The sequence below is a fragment of the Austrofundulus limnaeus genome, unplaced genomic scaffold (assembly GCF_001266775.1).
Source record: "Austrofundulus limnaeus strain Quisiro unplaced genomic scaffold, Austrofundulus_limnaeus-1.0 Scaffold18, whole genome shotgun sequence".
Taxonomy (NCBI): Eukaryota; Metazoa; Chordata; class Actinopteri; order Cyprinodontiformes; family Rivulidae; genus Austrofundulus; species Austrofundulus limnaeus.
Window position 1 is genome coordinate 3,113,911 of NW_013952420.1, and position 9,199 is coordinate 3,123,109.

At 39.0% G+C, this 9,199-nt stretch overlaps 1 protein-coding gene across 3 annotated transcripts in view; it reads right to left on the reverse strand.

The window, feature by feature from the left end:
* Positions 1-9,199, reverse strand: part of triob (trio Rho guanine nucleotide exchange factor b) — a 132,739-nt gene that overhangs the window by 117,525 nt on the left and 6,015 nt on the right. The gene's annotated exons all lie outside the window — the stretch shown is intronic.

The following is a 9,199-nucleotide window of genomic DNA, read 5'->3' on the forward strand; positions in this document are numbered from 1 at the left end:
TATATATATATATATATTTACAGTAACATCAGTTTAGTTACATGCGGTACAATCGTTTTATTGTACCTTAGCTTTTACCCAATGTTTTACTCAATTTTTAGGTGTACCAATGTTCGTCATGTACCTAACAGTAGAAGCTCTTTCTGGGTCACGGCTCACCCCGGACACTGTCGTGGCATGAGAGAGAGAGGAGGGGAAAGAAGGACACGGACTGCTTAGTTCTCCGCTCTGACTTCTCCTGGCTGCCTTTCTGAAAAGAACAGCCTGGCATATGCTGTCGCCTAGCGAGGATTACAGTAAGCACCTGCTCACTGGCTGTGTGCTTCATTTTAAACAGCGCAGATCAAGTGCTTGGTCCAGTAAAGAGTCCCGATAAAGTTCTCAAGGCCTTATCAGTGGAACGGCAAAGGGTGAAGGAAACCGCACAAAGATGAAAAGAAACAAGATAAATGAAACCACCAGCCTGAAGGAAAGAGAGGGGACGTTCACTTGTGGCTTTAATAAACATTACACACTTAAGGCCCACTTAAATAAAATAAGTACCACTGACAATACAATATCTACAATATCAATTCACATTGAGAAAATGACTTCATGTATATATTCAAGAGAAGCAGGCAATTTAGTATCAATCAATAACTCCTGCAAGCCCAAATGGTAGGAAGAGATGTTAAGCTTGATCCTTGGCCCATTTTATTCAAAGCCAGGGAAGCCAAGGACAAGTCAGAGGCTCTCTGTTCAAGCGACACCAATCAGAGCCTGCCTCTGTCTTCAAAGCAAGTGGGACCGATGCAGTCAGGGTCTGTTTGTGAGAGGAAGACTGCGCAGTTCCTGTTGGACAGACCGGGCACAGCTGCTAACAGAAAACAAGCACACAAGCCCACACATGTGTGCAAACACACACCACAAGCCGGGCTTTGATTTCACCAAAGCTATAGGTTTACGCACCGTTTTATCCTGAGTTGTTTTCTTTTTGTTTTACTTGTACAGACAGAGGTAGAATAGCAAAGCAAAAGCTAATTATATTAATAAAACTAATCTATACATATAAAAACATTCATAACCAATATAAAAAATATATATAAAAGATTGTTCTCAATGGATTGTAGTAAACATATGAAATGTTTAAACTAAACAACTGTAGCAGTTTTTTTGGAAAAAAAGAGGGTAACTTTAAATTGTATTGGCAGCAACTCTTCTTTTACCAACAGTTTGTAAATGTTAAGGAAGTGAGGAGACCAGTTGCTGGAGACCTGTGAGGATGTCGTTCCAGTCTGGTTTGATGTGGGACAGTAGCTGTTCAACAGTCCTGGGCCTTCTTTGACAGATGTTTTGTTTCATGATGTGTCAACTGCTTTTTATTGGTATTTTTTTTATTGGAGCTTTGAACTGCAGACTGGCCTGTTCAGCACCTTATCTTTTCTATTAAGAAGCCATATTGTTGTTATAGGTTCGGTATAAGTTTTAGGAATGCCTTGCTGAAATATGCAAGGATTTTCTAAAAGCATGTCTGGATAAAAGCTTTTGTTTTAAAACTTAAACGTACTTTTCTGCATTGTTTCCTTTCTTGTAAGCTGTTCATGCCATAAGCACTAATGCACCCACATACCAACAGAGAGGCAGGATTTTGAATCACGCAATGATTACAAGCTAGCTAGTTACTCTTTACTTTTATGTACAAAGGACATGGAATTTCCTAGTTTGCTCTCCTGCATGCGTGGGTTCTCTCCGGGCATTCTGGCTTCCTCCCACAGACCAAAAACATGACTGTTAGGTTAATTGATAACTCTATATTGTCCCTAGGTATGAGTGAGAGAGTGAATGGCTGTCTGTCTCGTTTGTCTCTATGTGTGTCCCTGTGATGGACTTGCGACCTGTTCAGGGTGTACCCCACGCCTCGCACAGTGACTGCTGGATATGGGCACCAGTGACCATACCAGAAAAACTGTCAGATTAATATTTGGCACATAGAAATTAATGTGATTAGAACTGTGTGTGCAATGGTGGAAAGGAGGAAGGTAGCGCAGTGATAAATATAATGTAAAGTAATGCTAACGCGATGCTAACACTAATGCTAACACTAGCATTACGAGCTTGTTTCACCTGGAACACCACCATTTAAACATACATTGGAGCATGATAAAGGTCAAAAGATGCTGTGGATTGATGCAAAGTTAGCTAGAGCAAACTCTCCTCCAGCAAATGGTGGAAACAAATTTACTCAGCCGAGAATCCCTGATGCAATCTGTCCCTTTAGAGCGGCAAAGTAAGCACTGGAAGGAGATAATGCAGGGTGGTGTTGGCTGGAGCCATTAAAGAAGTTAGTTTGACTCTTGATTTATAAGTATAATTTTTGAACATAGGCTAACTGATTCAGAGTCAAAAACATGCAAGTGCAATCATCCTGTATCAATTGGCATATTAATTGGAGAAATACCACAATTAATGTGATCTATTTTTTTATTTTTTTGACAAAACTAAGTTTTGCTCAACGCTACTTGAAAAAGATGGCTGCACTTCTGGATGATGTTCCCATGTTGGCCATTGGCATAACAAGAGGTTTAGCCCATATTTGTTGAAGGAACAATGAATTGTGTTTACAGACAAAGAGTTGAGGAGGTCCTGAGCCATGCAGCGATGTCCAGAACAGAATAAGACCTACTTTTAATGCAACAGCCCCTGATTCAGACTGATTTGACATGTTTACTATGTTCCATTATGAATAAAATATGGGTAAGATTTACTCATTGTATTCTGTTTTTATATACATTTTACGTTATAAAAGGTTGTACGTTGTGAACTTTGTTTTACATTGTAAAACTGTTACAAAACTGATAATGACATCAGTCAAATTTTAGAAGCTCCTTCACAGATTTATTGTAGGAAGTTAAAATGGCTTGGGTTCTTTTTTCTTTTCGAAGTTCAACTGTGGGCCTCAAGTGGAGCGTGCTCTCTTGAGTTTTTGGCTCATTTTTCAAAGAGCTATCCTGGAGGGGGAAAAAGAAGGCCACAAAGCATTGTGGGAGGTTTGTGACTTCAGAGCCCACATCCAGATGTTTCCTTGGTTTAGGTTGAAGGGGAAGAGAGAGGTGACAGGGGAGGGGAGGGGAGTCAGCTTCAGGAGCAATAAGTAGAAAGCAGAACAACCGAGAAAGTAACATGGACAATTTGTGAATGAATGTGTGAATAAAATATATATATATTTTTTTTCTTTAACTGCCTCCCAAATCAAATTTAATACAATAAAAAAATAGCTTTGAGTGTTTTATTGTGGTGGTCAACCCTGAGACATTTTTTATTATTTTTTTATACAAGGCAATATATTTGTATTATTGTTCACTATGTTATGTAAGGACCCCCTTGAAAATAAGATGGGTGCATCTCAAGGGGTTCTTCCTAAAATAAATAAATAAAAACACATGCGTTCACCTATACCTTTCAGCCATTCAGCTCTACATAAAAAAGGAATGAAATGCAGGTGGAGCAGCGGAACTCAGAACCAAGACACCAGATATTTCAAAACAAGATGGACCTCAGCACAAGCAAGGCACGAGGTCATGACGGAGAACTCTGTGGAAGGTTTCTCTCTTATCAGATGGGGTTGGGAGGATGTTGTGGTGGTGGTTGTGGGAGGGGTGTCATGAGAAACACAGCGACCAGCTCATCTTTATGATCCTTCTATGCCTCCATCCATCCATCAATCTATACATCCATCCATCTATCCTCTCCCCCACCCTTCCTTTCTCAGGCCTCAGGCGATGTGTGTGGGATCCAATGATTTATATCTCTGTGCATGTGTCTGCATCATGCCTATGTGTGTGGGGTAATAAAGTAGTCCCACAGGGTACACTTAGCTTCCTGCAAATACATTACTAACTTATTGGAATTCCTGATTATTGGCTTGAGGTTACCAGTAAATATCAGTCATGTGCGCAGAGAGCAGAGGATACATTTTCTCCCCCTAAATTTTTCCCGAATTTATGTTTGTCACTTTACAACCTCTCTTAGCACACGCATAATTCAGATACTAGGTGACTCAATGAAATTTCAGTCCAGAAAATAAAACAACGGTCTGCAAAGTATCATAAGGTGACTCGATTAGTGCCATTTGAGAACAGTTTATACCTGAAAGGATAGATGGGTGATTACATGTCTATAAAATGTATTAGAGTTCATCCAAAAGGGTCAGAGCATGGTCCGGTTGTAAAATATATAATTGCCTCACTGTGATACCTTAGTCACCATCATTGATCAAACCTCTCAAGGTAAATGGATAACAAAAAGATCAAGGATTTATTATAATTATTAAATTTCTTTACAAAAATAAAACAACTTATTTTTCCTTGATTTGGGAGATCTGGATGTAAAATAAATCTGCAAGTGAAGTTTGGTCTGAGTCAATTACGCCTCCATTTTGGTGTCACAATTTAATAAGGTTTACGCACAAAAACAATAAAAATAAAAAAGGGCTAGTATTTTACCCCACAGTTTAAAATGAACCCTCACAGAAGCAGAAACAGAACAACAAGCCACTGTTGTTAGGTGGATGAGTCAAACTCAAGGCCCATGGGCCAAATGTGGCCTGCCACGGCACTTTATGTGGCCCGCAAGAGCTTCAAAGATGTATTCATATCTTACACGCAAGCTAAATTTACTGCCATATAAATATCTTCGCATTAGTCTTTGCGGTTTGGGACACAGAAAGAGTTTTACTAATGGATAAAAAATTAAATAATGGAAAAAAAATTATAATAAAAACAGAACAGGTTCATTAAGGGTCCATGCTCGACAGACTTTGACCACTTATTATAGCATTTTGCAATAACTTTGTTGTCTCGTTTGAACTGTAAGTAGTGTTCTGAAGAAGTGTGCCAAACATAAAGTTTGATAAACTAATAAACTAAACTAACTTTCATCCTTTGAAAAATACTGTAGAACTAATTGGAGCATTTGTTTAAGTGATTCTGGCCTAAACCTGAGGCAGTAAAAAACTGAATTTATTCTAATGTAAACATTTGGTTGCATATTTGAAGTTTTGAAATATGTAAATATGCCAATAGTATGACTCTTATGGCTTTCTAAATAGCCTCCTTTTACTCTCCACTGCTACCACTGATCATCACCCCCCCCCTCATATGTCCCCTCCCTGCTGATTTGAAACAAACAGACTATAATGTAGAATACAGACTAGAATGTAAAGCTTCTGAGTGTGCTCCTAAAGTAGCACTTCTTGCTTTGCTTTGATGTAGAGTGCTTCCTATGCCTGTTTTCTGTTGTGGCTGTGAGCAAAAAGCATGTGTGCTCTCTTCATGATGACAGCAGTGATTGTCTTTGACTAGTGTATTCTTCATCAGATTACACACATAAACCCCTATATGGCCTACTAAGACAGATACGTATGAATACACACACCGTTACAACCCTAGTAATCTAGGGTATGAACTGTGAGGGTGCTACTTTTGGTGGCAGATTTTTGGTAAGACTTGTCAGCCTATTTTCTAAATTTGACCAATTTATTTCCTCCTTAAACCTCTTCAAGCAGTCAATGAAAAAAAAGGCTAAAATTAAAACAAAACTGGGGTAGACTAACAATTGTGTGAAAATTGCATACTCGATTTATACCACCAACCCCAGCTTTCACCACAGGTTGTAAATGTTTTGGGTCTGCAAAAGGTGTCATAACACAAATGACTGGATAGATGCTGATTAAAAAAAAAAACTATCAACAACAACAAAAGCTTTTCTCTTATTTACCTACAGACACCACTGAGATTCGATACAGCAGTTACAGATTTTCACATGGGACTGGGATACCCATATATCAATACACTGAAATTTTGTGATATTTTATTTCCAGATATTGTATTAATTCTCAAAAGCACTGTTGCATTTGAATCAGCTTTGAAGTCCTTTTGCACACAACTCCGTAGCGCTGTTTGTTCCTGTGTGTTGAGAATGCACTGTGTAGTTGATACACAGACAAAAGTATGTTTAAGACTGAAATCAAATTGGCAGGTTTCACGTACGCAACCCAAATTAAAATGATTTTCTGCTGGAGATAAGGAAGTGAGAGCTAATTGTTTAACTGAGCCCATGCGGCTCAGCTTTGCCAGCAATGCCCGTCAATGCTTATGATCTTTAACTCTGACCAACTGCCAATTAGGCTGCCCCTGGATCCAGCCGTAAGGTTAAAGCCTCATGATGAGCGGCATAGCCTACATTTTGCAGGGTGTACTCCACCCAAGCCTCCCATCTATAATTTGATGACTGTAGGCTTGTTTGCCACTCTAAGTATGTTGCGTCCTCATTTTCTGCATACCTCACTTTCCCTCCTAATCTGTAGTTTGACTAAAGTCTTGACTTTGCGTCATTTCTGTTTGTCTTTTTCTTTGACTGCTTTTTGTGTCAGCTACGCTTTACACACGCATGATGGAAGCCTTCCATCTCCTCCACAGGATTAAGTCAGATTTATGCTCGAGTATGCGAAAAGACACTAGGTCGTTACGGTTCCATCAAATATGAGTACGCTACAAGAAAACGAACAATCACTGCTCAGTGATTTGGCTCTCATTACAGTCGGCACCAGCACGGGTCATCAGGTTCGCCGAGGACATCCGGAAGGAAAGGGCTCACTGAGATTATGCCGTTACTGACGCTGACATCTTCACTCTGTTCTCAGTGCAAGTGCCACTGAATGCACAATGAGTCGCAACTAACAGAGCTGGTGTTAATTTAATTGTTGGGGACTTTTCGAGGGGAAGGCTTTTACAGCTCTTTTAATAATTCATTTTGACACAACTCATAAGGCAAGCGAGGTTGCAACTGATGCCTGTTACGTATTCTGCTGCTAAATTATTTTTACGAGTTTTAATAATTCAGAAAGAGGCCTACATAGGTACACCGTGGCAGAAAAACGTGTCTGCATTTGCAATTAACACAATATTTGTCACAACTCTTGAAAAATACAATATGGATGCTTTTAATGATGACCCTTGTTATATAATTAGTGCATTTATGACTCAGGCTATGGCTTTTAATAAAAGCTGCTTTGACAGTTACTTCATTTACGTCCAACGTACATCTGGCTGCTTTTATGACAATTGAGTTTCACGGTGCTGTTTGGTACAGTAATAAAATCTAAGGGCCAGTAATGTCATTAAATGTTCCTCGAGAAACTTCACAAAGTAATAACGCTTTGAAAAATAAACCATCGTGCAAATGTTATTTTTGGACATGCTACAAGGTTTTAGCCATCCAAACATATTTAACATTTTTAAATGAAAAAAAAAAACTTAAAGCTTCAGGACATTTAAAAGTTTCATATAAAACCAAAAGTGCCAGAAAGGGGTTTAAATGGAGGATTTTTTTTCATTTATTTTCACACCTGATAACCTGAAAAAGCCCCATCAAAAGACACGTTTCTTTAAAGAATGCACTTAAAGACTAATTTTTGTGCAAACCTTATTGGCATATGTGGACGATAATCTATAATAACCTTACTGTTAAAGCTTGACATCATGTTTGTGTTAACAGGTAAGGAAAATGTTTGTGCGCATCTATTTTTGTGTTCACACACACACACAAAAAGACTTTGACCTATTTTATTCAATCTCTTTTAGGATAACAGTAAATTGTTTAGTGTAGGTCAAAGTGTTTTTCAGAAATTATCTCCCCTCTAAAAAAGTACGATGAACCTGTTTTTAAACAGGCACAACTCATAAGGCAAAGTGTGAGATGCTAACAAAAGAAAACCTGCCGACCTGCCACAGATTTACCCAACAGCTCAGGTTTACATTTTTGACCCTCTCTGAGTAATCAGTGGGTTATCTTTGAATACTTGAAACTATTTCAAGATTGGCATGAGCAACCTGGGAGAGTGACTCAGAGGCTGAGCTGTAATCCACAGCGAGTGTGGGAGCACCATCTGCTCCCTGAGAATAATCAAGCGGAGGGGGGAACATTGAGTCTTTTCAAGGGCCGCCGATCACGTCCAACATTCAGGTGAGACAAATTAAACTGCTCTTTAAGTTTGCAGGACTAGGTTTACTCGGCCCAATGAGGATCTCTGCAGTTACGACACACAAGCTAATGTTTGCTGACGCAGGTAGTGGAAAAAACAAGTCTCTGATTGTGATCGATCACTCCGAATCATGTTTGGCAGAAGAATTTGCGAGATTTGAATGATTAAAGGGGGCACTTGGTGTAAAAACTACGTGTCAGCAAAAAACTGCTTGGTAACTAGAGCTGTGTACATGTGATGAGTTATGAAAAGGAAAACAACATTTCAGACATGGATTTCCCTTGCAGCCATACATGCCAAATTCTTAAATGAAGATTCTGCGTAATCAGCGCTCAAGGAACGAGTTGGGGATGACTCTCAGCAACTACCATACCAAATTTTAACCTAAAATCTCTGACAAGTTTTATGTTTGCTAAGGTCAACTAACTGTGGCATCTAGCTTGAACATAACTCCAAAAGGTAACCATTTGTAGATATACACCCAATGATTACTACTTTCTGAGTTTTATCAAAACCCATCTACAGGTTCATGAGGTATATTGCTAACAGACAAACAAGACTGACTCCAACAGGCAATGCCCAAGTGTTTAAGTAAAGACCTTTCACAATGTTTAGCGCTCAGAGTGTTGAGAATAAATCTCAGCTCGTATAACACCAAAGTTTAGCTCAAAATCTAAACAAAAGACTGAATTTTAGCTGTTTTTGTTTGTTGTGGTCGGTCAGCTGCACTGGGTTGACTCCAAAAGCTTAACAGTTGTACATGACATCCAATTGTTTCCTTTTGACAACTTCATTAAAATTTGTCAAGTTGTTCATGAGTTCATTTGCAAAAATTCAGACAAATAAACACACTAAGGTTTGTATTTCTATCCTTTATTAGGAACGTTTATTGACTTTGTTGTTTTTATAGCTGAACCCTGAACCCTCACCTTAAACCTAACCACCCCAGTACATACCTAACTCTAAAACTAACCTAAACTCATTCATACCTTAGTCCTAAACCTAACCCTTAACCCCAAAAATGGAGTTCCACCATATTAGGGCCAGTCTTTGTTCCTCATAAGGACTACTGATCTCGACAAGGTAGGTGTATACCAGAAACGGTCCTCAAAAGGTAACAGATACAAGTACACACACACACACACACACACACACACACACACACACACACACACACAC